The sequence below is a fragment of the Triticum urartu genome, unplaced genomic scaffold (genome assembly GCF_056163025.1).
Source record: "Triticum urartu cultivar PI428250 unplaced genomic scaffold, HENAU_Tu73 scaffold2, whole genome shotgun sequence".
Classification (NCBI taxonomy): domain Eukaryota; kingdom Viridiplantae; phylum Streptophyta; class Magnoliopsida; order Poales; family Poaceae; genus Triticum; species Triticum urartu.
In genome coordinates, this window is record NW_028260368.1 from 1,315,788 (window position 1) to 1,331,390 (window position 15,603).

The following is a 15,603-nucleotide window of genomic DNA, read 5'->3' on the forward strand; positions in this document are numbered from 1 at the left end:
TGGCACATACCCGTTATCTCAAGTTTTTGATCAAACGAATCCATTGACACAAACTGTTCATGGGCGAAAAGTGAGTTGTTTAGGTCCTGGAGGGTTGACGGGGAGAACCGCAAGTTTTCGGAGCCGAGATATTCATCCGAGTCACTATGGGCGTATTTGTCCAATTGACACGTCTGAAGGAATCAATGTTGGACTTACTGGATCCTTAACAATTCATGCGAGAATTGATCACTTGTGGGGATCCATAGAGAGTCCGTTTTATGAAATATCTGCTGAGAAAGCAAAAGAAAAAAAAGAGAGACAGGTGGTTTATCTATCACCAAATAGAGATGAATATTATATGATAGCAGCAGGAAATTCTTTGTCCTTGAATCAAGGTATTCAGGAAGAACAGGTTGTTCCGGCTAGATACCGTCAAGAATTCTTGACTATTGCATGGGAACAGATTCATGTTAGAAGTATTTTTCCTTTCCAATATTTTTCTATTGGGGGTTCTCTCATTCCTTTTATTGAGCACAATGATGCGAATCGGGCTTTAATGAGTTCTAATATGCAGCGCCAAGCAGTTCCGCTTTCTCGGTCCGAGAAATGCATTGTTGGAACTGGATTGGAACGCCAAACAGCTCTAGATTCGAGGGTTTCCATTATAGCCGAACGCGAGGGAAAGATCATTTCTACTGATAGTCATAAGATACTTTTATCAAGTAGTGGGAAGACTATAAGTATTCCTTTAGTTAACCACCGTCGCTCTAACAAAAATACTTGTATGCACCAAAAACCCCGGGTTCCACGGGGTAAATCCATTAAAAAAGGACAAATTTTAGCAGAAGGAGCTGCTACAATTGGGGGCGAACTTGCTTTAGGAAAAAACGTATTAGTAGCTTATATGCCATGGGAAGGTTACAATTTTGAAGACGCAGTACTAATTAGCGAACGTTTGGTATATGAAGATATTTATACCTCTTTTCACATCCGGAAATATGAAATTCAGACGGATACGACAAGCCAGGGCTCCGCTGAAAAAATCACTAAAGAAATACCACATCTAGAAGAACATTTACTCCGCAATTTGGACAGAAATGGAGTTGTTAGGTTGGGATCCTGGGTAGAAACTGGTGATATTTTAGTAGGTAAATTAACGCCTCAGATAGCGAGCGAATCATCTTATATCGCGGAAGCTGGATTATTACGGGCCATATTTGGCCTTGAGGTTTCCACTTCAAAAGAAACTTCTCTGAAATTACCTATAGGTGGAAGAGGGCGCGTTATCGATGTGAAATGGATCCAAAGGGACCCGCTCGACATAATGGTTCGTGTATATATTTTACAGAAACGTGAAATCAAAGTTGGGGATAAAGTAGCCGGAAGACATGGGAATAAAGGGATCATTTCCAAAATTTTGCCTAGGCAAGATATGCCCTATTTGCAAGATGGAACACCCGTTGATATGGTCTTCAATCCCTTAGGAGTACCCTCCCGAATGAATGTGGGACAAATATTTGAAAGCTCGCTCGGATTAGCGGGGGATCTGCTAAAGAAACATTATAGAATAGCACCCTTTGATGAGAGATATGAGCAAGAGGCTTCAAGAAAACTTGTGTTTTCAGAATTATATGAAGCCAGTAAAGAAACAAAAAATCCATGGGTATTTGAACCCGAGTACCCGGGAAAAAGCAGAATATTTGATGGAAGAACAGGCGACCCCTTTGAGCAACCTGTTCTAATAGGGAAGTCCTATATCTTAAAATTAATTCATCAAGTTGATGAGAAAATTCATGGGCGTTCTACTGGGCCCTACTCACTTGTTACACAACAACCGGTTAGAGGAAGAGCCAAGCAAGGGGGACAACGAGTAGGAGAAATGGAAGTTTGGGCTTTAGAAGGATTTGGTGTTGCTCATATTTTACAAGAGATACTTACTTATAAATCTGACCATCTTATAGCTCGCCAAGAAATACTTAATGCTACGATCTGGGGAAAAAGAATACCTAATCATGAGGATCCTCCAGAATCTTTTCGAGTGCTCGTTCGAGAACTACGATCTTTGGCTCTAGAACTGAATCATTTCCTTGTATCTGAAAAGAACTTCCAGGTTAATAGGGAGGAAGTTTGATCGGAATAAATATAAATTCTTTTCTTATTTCTATTTTATGATTGACCAATATAAACATCAACAACTTCAAATTGGACTCGTTTCCCCTCAACAAATAAAGGCTTGGGCTAACAAAAACCTACCTAATGGAGAAGTCGTTGGCGAAGTCACAAGGCCCTCTACTTTTCATTATAAAACCGATAAACCAGAAAAAGATGGATTGTTTTGCGAAAGAATCTTTGGACCCATAAAAAGCGGGATTTGCGCTTGTGGCAATTCTCGAGCGAGCGGAGCTGAAAACGAAGACGAAAGATTTTGCCAAAAATGCGGGGTCGAATTTGTGGATTCTCGGATACGAAGATATCAAATGGGATACATCAAACTCGCATGTCCCGTGACTCATGTGTGGTATTTGAAAGGTCTTCCTAGTTATATCGCGAATCTTTTAGATAAACCTCTTAAGAAGTTGGAGGGCCTAGTATACGGCGATTTCTCTTTTGCTAGGCCCAGCACTAAAAAACCCACTTTTTTACGATTACGAGGTTTATTCGAAGAGGAAATTGCATCCTGTAACCACAGCATTTCTCCCTTTTTTTCTACCCCAGGCTTTGCAACATTTCGAAATCGGGAAATTGCGACAGGAGCAGGTGCTATTAGAGAACAATTAGCAGATTTGGATTTGCGAATTATTATAGAGAATTCTTTGGTCGAATGGAAGGAATTAGAAGACGAGGGGTATAGTGGAGATGAGTGGGAAGATAGAAAAAGACGAATAAGAAAAGTTTTTTTGATTAGACGCATGCAATTGGCGAAACATTTTATTCAAACAAATGTAGAACCAGAATGGATGGTTTTGTGCTTATTACCGGTTCTTCCTCCCGAATTGAGACCTATTGTTTATAGGTCTGGAGATAAAGTAGTGACTTCAGACATTAATGAACTTTATAAGAGAGTTATCCGTCGGAACAACAATCTTGCCTATCTATTAAAAAGAAGTGAATTAGCGCCAGCAGATTTAGTAATGTGCCAGGAAAAATTGGTACAAGAAGCCGTGGATACACTTCTTGATAGTGGGTCCCGCGGGCAACCGACGAGGGATGGTCACAATAAAGTATACAAATCACTTTCAGATGTAATTGAAGGTAAAGAGGGAAGGTTTCGCGAGACTCTGCTTGGGAAACGGGTCGATTACTCGGGGCGTTCTGTCATTGTTGTGGGTCCTTCGCTTTCATTACATCAATGTGGATTACCTCTAGAGATAGCAATAAAGCTTTTTCAGCTATTTGTAATTCGCGATTTAATCACGAAACGCGCCACTTCTAATGTAAGGATTGCTAAAAGGAAAATTTGGGAAAAAGAACCCATTGTATGGGAAATACTTCAAGAAGTTATGCGGGGACATCCTGTACTGTTAAATAGAGCACCTACCCTGCATAGATTAGGCATACAGGCCTTTCAACCCACTTTAGTAGAGGGGCGTACTATTTCTTTACACCCATTAGTGTGTAAGGGTTTCAATGCGGACTTTGATGGAGATCAAATGGCTGTTCATCTACCTTTATCCTTGGAAGCTCAGGCAGAAGCCCGTTTACTTATGTTTTCTCATATGAATCTCTTATCTCCCGCTATTGGGGATCCTATTTGCGTACCAACCCAAGACATGCTTATCGGGCTTTATGTATTAACGATTGGAAAGCGTCGAGGTATTTGTGCAAATAGATATAATAGTTGCAGAAACTACCCAAATCTAAAAGTAAATTACAATAATAATAATAATTTTAAATATAGGAAAGATAAAGAACCCCATTTTTCTAGTTCTTATGATGCACTGGGAGCTTATAGACAAAAACTAATCAGTTTAGATAGTCCCTTGTGGCTACGATGGAACCTGGATCAACGCGTCATTGGGTCAAGAGAAGTTCCGATTGAAGTTCAATATGAATCTTTGGGGACTTATCATGAGATTTATGCCCACTATCTAATAATGGGAAATAGAAAAAAAGAAATTCGTTCGATATACATTCGAACCACTCTTGGTCATATTTCTTTTTATAGAGAAATAGAGGAAGCCATACAAGGATTTAGTCAGGCCTATTCATACACTACCTAAACAAGAAAGTTAGATTCGGCGATGCCCCTCCCCTTTCGGGGGGCATTCCGATTTCCCTAGTATCATCATTATTTGCCACGCGAATCCAGATTGAGATTGAGGCAATTAAGTTAATTAAATTTTCGAATCACTGACTCAGGCCCATTGTCGAATCCTACTCAGCAATTGTCGAATCCTACTCAGCCGAAAAGGGGGTACTTATGTATGGCGGAACGGGCCAATCTGGTCTTTCATAATAAAGAGATAGACGGAACTGGTATGAAACGACTTATTAGCAGATTAATAGATCATTTTGGAATGGGATATACATCCCATATACTGGATCAACTAAAGACTCTGGGCTTCCATCAAGCCACTACTACATCGATTTCGTTAGGAATCGAGGATCTTTTAACAATACCCTCTAAGGGATGGTTAGTCCAAGACGCGGAACAACAGAGTTTTCTTTTGGAGAAACACTATTATTATGGGGCTGTACACGCGGTAGAAAAATTACGCCAATCTGTTGAGATATGGTATGCGACAAGTGAATATTTGAAACAAGAAATGAATTCAAATTTTCGGATAACGGATCCTTCTAATCCAGTCTATCTAATGTCTTTTTCAGGAGCCAGAGGAAATGCATCTCAAGTACACCAATTAGTAGGTATGAGAGGATTAATGTCGGACCCTCAAGGACAAATGATTGATTTACCTATTCAAAGCAATTTACGCGAGGGACTTTCTTTGACAGAATATATAATTTCCTGCTATGGAGCCCGCAAAGGGGTTGTAGATACTGCTGTGCGAACAGCAGATGCTGGATATCTTACACGTAGACTTGTTGAAGTAGTTCAACATATTATTGTGCGTAGAAGAGATTGTGGTACTATCCGAGGTATTTCTGTAAGTCCTCAAAATGGGATGACGGAAAAACTTTTTGTCCAAACACTAATTGGTCGTGTATTAGCAGACGATATATATATCGGTTCACGATGCATTGCCGCGCGAAATCAAGATATTGGAATTGGATTAGTCAATCGATTCATAACTGCCTTTCGAGCACAACCATTTCGAGCACAACCAATATATATTAGAACCCCCTTTACTTGCCGAAGCACTTCTTGGATCTGTCAATTATGCTATGGCCGGAGTCCTACTCATAGTGATCTGGTCGAATTGGGAGAAGCCGTAGGTATTATTGCAGGTCAATCAATTGGGGAGCCAGGGACTCAACTAACATTAAGAACTTTTCATACTGGCGGAGTATTCACAGGGGGTACTGCCGACCTTGTACGATCCCCTTCGAATGGAAAAATAAAATTCAATGAGAATTTGGTTCACCCCACACGTACCCGTCATGGGCAGCCTGCTTTTCTATGTTATATAGACTTGCATGTAACTATTCAGAGTCAAGATATTCTATATAGTGTGAATATTCCCTCAAAAAGCTTGATTCTAGTGCAAAATGATCAATATGTAAAATCCGAACAAGTAATTGCGGAGATTCGTGCCGGAACGTCCACTTTACATTTTAAAGAAAGGGTACAAAAGCATATTTATTCTGAATCAGACGGCGAAATGCACTGGAGTACTGATGTTTACCATGCGCCCGAATATCAATATGGTAATCTTCGCCGATTACCAAAAACAAGCCATTTATGGATATTGTCAGTAAGTATGTGCAGATCCAGTATAGCGTCTTTTTCACTCCACAAGGATCAAGATCAAATGAATACTTATGGTAAAAAAGATAGGGAAATTCTTGATTATTCAACGTCGGATCGAATCATGTCCAATGGCCATTGGAATTTTATCTATCCTTCTATTTTTCAAGATAATTCAGATTTGTTGGCGAAAAAGCGAAGAAATAGGTTCGTCATTCCATTACAATATCATCAAGAACAAGAGAAAGAACTAATATCCTGTTTTGGGATTTCGATTGAAATCCCCCTTATGGGTGTTTTACGTAGAAATACTATTTTTGCTTATTTTGACGATCCCCGATACAGAAAAGATAAAAAGGGTTCAGGAATTGTTAAATTTAGATATAGGACCCTAGAAGAAGAATATAGGACTCGAGCGGAAGACTCAGAAGAGGAATATGAGACCCTAGAAGACGAATACAGGACCCGAGAGGACGAATATGAATATGAAACCCTAGAAGAATCTAAATATGGAATCCTAGAAGACGAATACGAATATGAAACCCTAGAAGACGAATATGGGAGCCCAGAAAACGAATATGGGAACCCAGAGAACGAATATAGGACTTTAGAGAAAGACTCAGAAGAGGAATATGGGAGCCCAGAGAGCAAATATAGGACCCAAGAGGACGAATATGGAACTCTAGAGGAAGACTCAGAAGACGAATATGGCAGCCCCGGGGAAAGCGCAGAGGAAAAATATGGTACTTTAGAGGAAGACTCAGAAGAAGATTCAGAGGACGAATACGAGAGCCCAGAGGAAGATTCCATCTTAAAAAAAGAGGGTTTGATTGAGCATCGAGGAACAAAAGAATTTAGTCTAAAATACCAAAAAGAAGTAGATCGGTTTTTTTTCATTCTTCAAGAACTTCATATCTTGCCGAGATCTTCATCCCTAAAGATACTTGACAATAGTATTATTGGAGTGAATACACAACTCACAAAAAATACAAGAAGTCGACTAGGCGGACTGGTCCGAGTGAAGAGAAAAAAAAGCCATACGGAACTCAAAATATTTTCCGGAGATATTCATTTTCCTGAAGAGGCGGATAAGATATTAGGTGGCTGTTTGATACCGCCAGAAAGACAAAAAAAAGATTCTAAGGAATCAAAAAAAAGGAAAAATTGGGTCTATGTTCAACGGAAAAAAATTCTCAAGAGCAAGGAAAAGTATTTTGTTTCCGTTCGCCCTACAGTGGCATATGAAATGGACGAAGGAAGAAATTTAGCAACACTTTTCCCGCAGGATCTCTTGCAAGAAGAAAATAATCTCCAAATTCGACTTGTCAATTTTATTTCTCATGAAAATAGCAAGTTAACTCAAAGAATTTATCACACAAATAGTCAATTTGTTAGAACTTGCTTAGTAGTGAATTGGGAACAAGAAGAAAAAGAAAAGGCTGGTGCTTCCCTTGTTGAGGTAAGAGCAAATGATCTTATTCGCGATTTCCTAAGAATTGAGTTAGTCAAGTCCACTATTTCGTATACACGAAAAAGGTATGGTAGGACAAGTGCAGGACCGATTCCCCATAATAGGTTAGATCGCGCCAATATCAATTCTTTTTATTCCAAGGCGAAGATTGAATCACTTAGCCAACATCCAGAAGCTATTGGCACTTTGTTGAATCGAAATAAAGAATACCACTCTTTGATGATTTTGTCGGCATCCAACTGTTCTCGAATTGGTTTATTCAAGAATTCAAAACATCCCAATGCGATAAAAGAATGGAATCCTAGAATTCCTATTCGAGAAATTTTTGGGCCCTTAGGCGCTATTGTAGCTAGTATATCGCATTTTTCTTCATCTTACTATTTACTAACGCATAATAAAATCCTGTTAAAAAAATATTTGTTCGTTGACAATTTAAAACAAACCTTCCAAGTACTTCAAGAACTTAAATACTCTTTAATAGATGAAAATAAAAGGATTTCTAATTTCGATAGTAACATAATGTTGGATCCATTCCTTTTGAATTGTCACTTTGTCCATCATGATTCTTGGGAAGAGACATTGGCAATAATTCACCTTGGACAATTTATTTGTGAAAATGTATGTCTATTTAAATCGCACATAAAAAAATCCGGTCAAATTTTCATTGTAAATATGAATTCCTTTGTTATAAGAGCAGCTAAACCTTATTTGGCCACTACAGGAGCAACTGTTAATGGTCATTATGGAGAAATCCTTTACAAGGGAGATAGGTTAGTTACGTTTATATATGAAAAATCGAGATCTAGTGACATAACGCAAGGTCTTCCAAAAGTGGAACAAATCTTTGAAGCGCGTTCAATTGATTCATTATCCCCGAATCTCGAAAGGAGAATTGAGGATTGGAATGAGCGTATACCAAGAATTCTTGGGGTCCCTTGGGGATTCTTGATTGGAGCTGAGCTAACCATAGCCCAAAGTCGTATCTCTTTGGTTAATAAAATCCAAAAGGTTTATCGATCCCAAGGGGTACAGATCCATAATAGACATATAGAGATTATTATACGCCAAGTAACATCAAAAGTGCGGGTTTCCGAAGATGGAATGTCTAATGTTTTTTCGCCTGGGGAATTAATCGGACTATTGCGAGCGGAACGAGCAGGACGAGCTTTGGATGAATCGATCTATTATCGGGCAATCTTATTGGGAATAACAAGGGCTTCCCTGAATACCCAAAGTTTCATATCTGAAGCAAGTTTTCAAGAAACTGCTCGAGTTTTAGCAAAAGCTGCCCTACGAGGTCGCATTGATTGGTTGAAAGGCTTGAAAGAAAACGTAGTTCTGGGGGGGATTATACCTGTTGGTACCGGATTCCAAAAATTTGTGCATCGTTCCCCACAAGACAAGAACCTTTATTTCGAAATAAAAAAAAAAAATCTATTCGCGTCGGAAATGAGAGATTTTTTGTTTCTCCATACAGAATTAGTTTCTTCAGATTCTGACGTAACAAACAATTTTTATGAGACATAAGAACCCCCATAAAAATATTTTTTACTTTACTAGACTTTTGAACTTAGAACACTAACAGGTCAAATTTTAGATTTTTAAGATTTTTATTTTAATAAGTAAAACAAGTCAGTTAATTCATTAAGGTGGTTATGTTTATACCATGTATCAATGGCCAACTCTTATCTTAGTACAAGGTTCTCTCGGAACAATTATTATTTATTTCAAGCTATTTCGGATCTTTCTTAATCTTCAAAAAGAACTAAATTCCGTAATGGAATGGTAGGATTAAAAAAAAGGAAGTGTGGAAAAAATGACAAGAAGATATTGGAACATTAATTTGAAAGAGATGATAGAAGCAGGAGTTCATTTTGGTCATGGTATTAAGAAATGGAATCCTAAAATGGCCCCTTACATTTCGGCAAAGCGTAAAGGTACTCATATTATAAATCTCGCTAGAACGGCTCGTTTTTTATCAGAAGCTTGTGATTTAGTTTTTGATGCAGCAAGTCAGGGAAAAAGTTTCTTAATTGTTGGTACCAAAAAAAGAGCAACAGATTTAGTAGCATCAGCTGCAATAAGGGCTCGTTGTCATTATGTTAATAAAAAGTGGTTCAGTGGTATGTTAACGAATTGGTCGATTACGAAAACTAGACTTTCTCAATTTAGAGACTTAAGAGCAGAAGAAAAAATGGGAAAATTCCACCATCTCCCAAAAAGAGATGTGGCAATCTTGAAGAGAAAATTATCTACTTTGCAAAGGTATCTCGGCGGGATCAAATATATGACGAGATTGCCAGACATTGTGATCGTCCTTGATCAGCAAAAAGAGTATATAGCTCTTCGGGAATGTGCCATTTTGGGGATTCCTACTATTTCTTTAGTCGATACAAATTGTGACCCGGATCTCGCGAATATATCGATTCCAGCCAACGATGACACTATGACTTCAATTCGATTGATTCTTAACAAATTAGTATTTTCAATTTGTGAGGGCCGTTCTCTCTATATAAGAAATCGTTGATTAAGAATATATAGTGAATTCTTGGGCAACTGCGTAAATTTATGGAATCACTTACTTTACTATATCTTTTTTTTTGCATAGAATTTTTTTTGCATAGAAAAAAGAAGGGGAATATTGATATATATTAGAGGGTATTGATATATATTATGATCTGATGTGCTTTCTTGGTATCCTAAATATAAGATTAATACTTCAAGTTGCTGAGTTGAGAAAGAGATGGTTGAATCAAAAGAATTCCTTTTTTGAAGTTCAATTTTTATCAGAGGACAATATGAATATTATACCTTGTTCCATTAAAACACTCAAGGGGTTATACGATATATCGGGTGTAGAAGTAGGCCAACACTTCTATTGGCAAATAGGAGGTTTCCAAATTCATGCCCAAGTACTCATCACTTCTTGGGTCGTAATTACTATCTTGCTAGGTTCAGTTGTCATAGCTGTTCGGAATCCACAAACCATCCCGACCGACGGTCAGAATTTTTTTGAATATGTCCTTGAGTTTATTCGAGACTTGAGCAAAACTCAGATTGGAGAAGAATATGGTCCCTGGGTTCCCTTTATTGGAACTATGTTCCTTTTTATTTTTGTTTCGAATTGGTCGGGTGCTCTTTTACCTTGGAAAATTATAGAGTTACCCCATGGGGAATTAGCAGCGCCCACGAATGATATAAATACTACTGTTGCTTTAGCTTTACTCACGTCAGCGGCATATTTTTATGCTGGTCTTAGCAAAAAAGGATTGAGCTATTTCGAGAAATATATTAAACCAACTCCAATCCTTTTACCAATTAACATCCTAGAAGATTTCACAAAACCATTATCGCTTAGCTTTCGACTTTTCGGGAATATATTGGCGGATGAATTAGTCGTTGTTGTTCTTGTTTCTTTAGTCCCCTTAGTAATCCCTATACCGGTCATGTTTCTTGGATTATTTACAAGCGGTATTCAAGCTCTTATTTTTGCAACATTAGCCGCAGCCTATATAGGTGAATCCATGGAGGGTCATCATTGAATTGACTCTTTTTGGAAATAGTATTTTTTTTTTTTGCAGCTTAGCTCAATTCATGCATGGTTCCAGATAATCTGCTTGGTTGCAAAAAAATAGTTAGAAATGCGTATGAATATATAGCCTAGAGTTGTAGGAGAGAGAATAGAATAGACTATATTATGGAATTTTCAAAGTATATATGCATTAAGGAGGGTGGAGTCAGGCTAGATCTATACTATAATATCCTTAATGTCTATAAGTGGAGTCCTCTTTTATGCAGGTTTCCACTTTAAGCAATGATTTTAGAATCCGATTCAATAGAAAATGAGAAAATATGCAAACAAAATAGAAGAAACAAATGTATATATATAGGATATTATATTATATATTCCTAGGTTAGATTCATTATCTAATCCGATATATGGATATGGAATTCCCTTCTATGTAGTTCGGACAATTCACATTATCATTTCAATTTGATTTCAATTTGTACTTTTTAGTTACTTTACTTCTCCCCAATAGAGCTTAGAAGTAAGAATTTATTGGTTGATTGTATCCTTAACCATTTCTTTTTTTTGACACGAGGAACTACTCACCATGAATCCACTAATTGCTGCTGCTTCTGTTATTGCTGCTGGATTGGCCGTAGGGCTTGCTTCTATTGGACCTGGAGTTGGTCAAGGTACTGCTGCAGGACAAGCTGTAGAAGGTATTGCGAGACAGCCAGAAGCAGAAGGTAAAATACGAGGTACTTTATTGCTTAGTCTAGCTTTTATGGAAGCTTTAACAATTTATGGACTAGTTGTGGCACTAGCGCTTTTATTTGCGAACCCTTTTGTTTAATCTTAAAAAAAAAATTCTTTCGATTTCGATTAGATACTTTTTTCTTTTTTTAGTAAATTGGTATTTGCTTCCACAATTCCAATTATATCAATACTTTATTTAATTTACTCCTATTTATTACTCCTGGAATTATCTATTTATCGGGACAGATAATACCCCATTCTAGGAAGGGCTGAGTTGAGTATTATTAATTTAGAAGATATGCTCACCTTCTTATTTCCCGTCCTTAGTTTAGGAAAGTGGAAAGTTTTTTCCTTTTATTTTAGGAATTTTGGGAACAGAACATTTCAACAAAGGAAGTCTTTCACCGGTCAAACAAGACGTAAGACTTAATCTAAAAGAAATTACTAGATTGAATCTATTTGCATTAAAAAAACCGATCAAAAAAGGGCGAGCGAAGTAAGTGATCGAAAAACTTTGTTCTTTGTTCGTCCTATCTATAAGAGGAGAGCATATGAAAAATGTAACCCATTCTTTCGTTTTTTTAGCTCACTGGCCATCCGCTGGCAGTTTCGGGCTTAATACCGATATTTTAGCAACAAATCTAATAAATCTAACTGTAGTGGTTGGTGTTTTGATTTTTTTTGGAAAGGGAGTGTGTGCGAGTTGTCTATTTCAAGAATAGATTGGATCTATCCGGCTGCACTTTATAATATTTTTTAGTATTTTTCGGATAAATAAGAAAAGGGTGCACGATCTCGACGAATTACTTCTGAATAAATTCAGAAATCATATGGAAGAACCATAGCATTTCGCGACTCATTGGTAAATCAACTTTGATTCTCTATAAACCAAGAATGTGAGACCATTAACACGGTTAAAGCTAAACTGCTTGAAGTCCAGGCAAAAAGAGGTACTCTTTCTACAACTATATTAGTATTAGTACCAATTTAAACGGGAAATAGCTAATGTAAAATTTATCTGATATAGAACACTCATATCGATAAAATGGTTTGAACTATTTACTAGAAAAAAAAGGGGGCACCCTGCCCTTTTTTAACCAATGCCGAATCGACGACCTATGTATAAAAAAGAGAAATTTTTTGGATTTGAAGAAAAAAAAAATAAAAAAGAATTCTATTAATTTTCATTTTCCATTTATTTAGTTAGTTTTTCTTAATGAAATTGAAATTATTAACTAGAGGGCAAATAAAAATAAAGAAACAACTTTGCTGACCATGATATATTTTTATCTAGGCGGAAGAGTCCTCTTAATATTTATCTAGTCTTATATAGGTTTCGGTATATTGAAATATAAACATAAAAAAGAAGATAGAGGATAGGCTCATTACTTAAAAAAAAGATATGGAAATAGCTATAGAAAAAAAAAAAGGAGCGTGAGAGCCAAATGAATCGAAAGATTCATGTTTGGTTCGGGAAGAGATCATAAAAGTTGTAAACTTACAAAATAATCTACTTTCATTAAAAGATTTATTAGATAATCGAAAACAGAGGATCTTGAGTACTATTCGAAATTCAGAAGAATTGCGTAGAGGGACCATTGAGCAACTCGAAAAAGCTCGGATTCGATTACAGAAAGTCGAACTAGAAGCGGATGAGTATCGAATGAATGGATACTCTGAGATAGAACGAGAAAAAGCAAATTTGATTAATGCTACTTCTATTAGTTTGGAACAATTGGAAAAGTCTAAAAACGAAACCCTTTATTTTGAAAAACAAAGGGCAATGAATCAGGTCCGACAGCGGGTTTTCCAACAGGCCGTACAAGGAGCTCTAGGAACTCTGAATAGTTGTTTGAATACCGAGTTACATTTCCGTACGATTCGTGCTAATATTGGCATTCTCGGGTCCCTGGAATGGAAGAAATAATTAAATTAATTAGGCCTTGAACTTCTACTTTCGTTTAGAATTTAGGCATTATTTTTCCCCTTGCTTCCGAAAAAAGAGTCAAGAAACACTAATGGCAACCCTTCGAGTCGACGAAATTCATAAAATTCTCACGCGAACGTATTGAACAATATAATAGGAAAGTAGGGATTGAGAATATAGGTCGCGTAGTTCAAGTGGGGGATGGGATTGCTCGTATTATAGGTCTTGGTGAAATAATGTCAGGTGAATTAGTCGAATTTGCAGAAGGTACTAGGGGTATTGCTCTGAATTTGGAATCCAAAAATGTTGGGATTGTATTAATGGGCGATGGGTTGATGATACAAGAGGGAAGTTTTGTAAAAGCAACAGGAAGAATTGCTCAGATACCCGTGAGTGAGGCTTACTTGGGTCGTGTTGTAAATGCTCTGGCTAAACCTATTGATGGGAAAGGCGAAATTATAGCTTCCGAATCTCGCTTAATTGAATCTCCTGCTCCAAGTATAATTTCCAGGCGTTCCGTATACGAACCTCTTCAAACAGGGCTTATTGCTATCGATTCGATGATCCCTATAGGGCGCGGTCAGCGAGAGTTAATTATTGGGGACAGACAGACTGGCAAAACAGCAGTAGCCACAGATACAATTCTCAATCAAAAAGGGCAAGGTGTAATATGTGTTTATGTAGCTATCGGTCAAAGAGCATCCTCCGTAGCTCAAGTAGTAACTACTTTCCATGAGGAGGGGGCCATGGAATACACTATTGTAGTAGCTGAAATGGCGGATTCACCTGCTACATTACAATACCTCGCTCCTTATACGGGAGCAGCCCTGGCTGAGTATTTTATGTACCGCGAACGGCATACTTTAATAATTTATGATGATCTCTCCAAACAGGCACAAGCTTATCGCCAAATGTCCCTTCTATTAAGAAGACCTCCCGGACGTGAGGCTTATCCAGGGGATGTTTTTTATTTGCATTCACGCCTTTTAGAAAGAGCCGCTAAATTAAATTCTCTTTTAGGCGAAGGAAGTATGACCGCTTTACCAATAGTTGAGACTCAATCTGGAGACGTTTCCGCCTATATTCCTACTAATGTAATCTCCATTACAGATGGACAAATATTCTTATCTGCGGATCTATTCAATGCCGGAATTCGACCCGCTATTAATGTGGGTATTTCTGTTTCCAGAGTAGGATCCGCGGCTCAAATTAAAGCCATGAAACAAGTAGCTGGCAAATCAAAATTGGAACTAGCGCAATTCGCAGAGTTACAAGCCTTTGCACAATTCGCCTCTGCTCTCGATAAAACAAGTCAGAATCAATTGGCAAGGGGTCGACGATTAAGGGAATTGCTTAAACAATCCCAGGCAAATCCTCTCCCAGTGGAAGAGCAGATAGCTACTATTTATACCGGAACAAGAGGATATCTTGATTCGTTAGAAATTGAACAGGTAAATAAATTTCTGGATGAGTTACGTAAACATCTAAAAGATACTAAACCTCAATTCCAAGAAATTATATCTTCTAGCAAGACATTCACCGAGCAAGCGGAAATCCTTTTGAAGGAAGCTATTCAGGAACAGCTGGAACGGTTTTCTCTTCAGTAACAAATAAATTTTGCATGTCTACTCTTGTTAGTAGAATAGGAATCGTTGAGAAAGCTTTTTCATTTGAATCATGCAAAAAAGTTTTCTTTGTTTTTAGTTTAGTATAGTTATTTAAAGAATAGATAGAAATAAGATTGCGTCCAATAGGATTTGAACCTATACCAAAGGTTTAGAAGACCTCTGTCCTATCCATTAGACAATGGACGCTTTTCTTTCATATTTTATTCTTTCTTTTATTTTTTTGCTTCTTCCGAGAAAAAACTGTTAGACCAAAACTCTTTTAGGAAATCAAAAAATCCAGATACAAATGCATGATGTATATATTATATCATGCATATATCATAAAGAAGGAGTATGGAGGCGGTAGTGGGAATCGAACCCGCAACCCCAAGGTTATGAGCCTTATGAGCTACCAAACTGCTCTATACTCTTAAACTAAAGAGGGGTAACTAGTGGATAAAAGAGGGTTGGATACGCCCCTCTACC

The 15,603-nt window shown here is 37.6% G+C and overlaps 1 non-coding gene across 1 annotated transcript; it reads right to left on the reverse strand.

The window, feature by feature from the left end:
• Positions 1-15,252: 15,252 nt before the first annotated feature.
• TRNAR-UCU (transfer RNA arginine (anticodon UCU)) lies at positions 15,253-15,324 on the reverse strand. Its single transcript has one exon. It is a non-coding gene; the product is annotated as a tRNA-Arg (tRNA).
• Between the last annotated feature and the right edge of the window lie 279 nt (positions 15,325-15,603).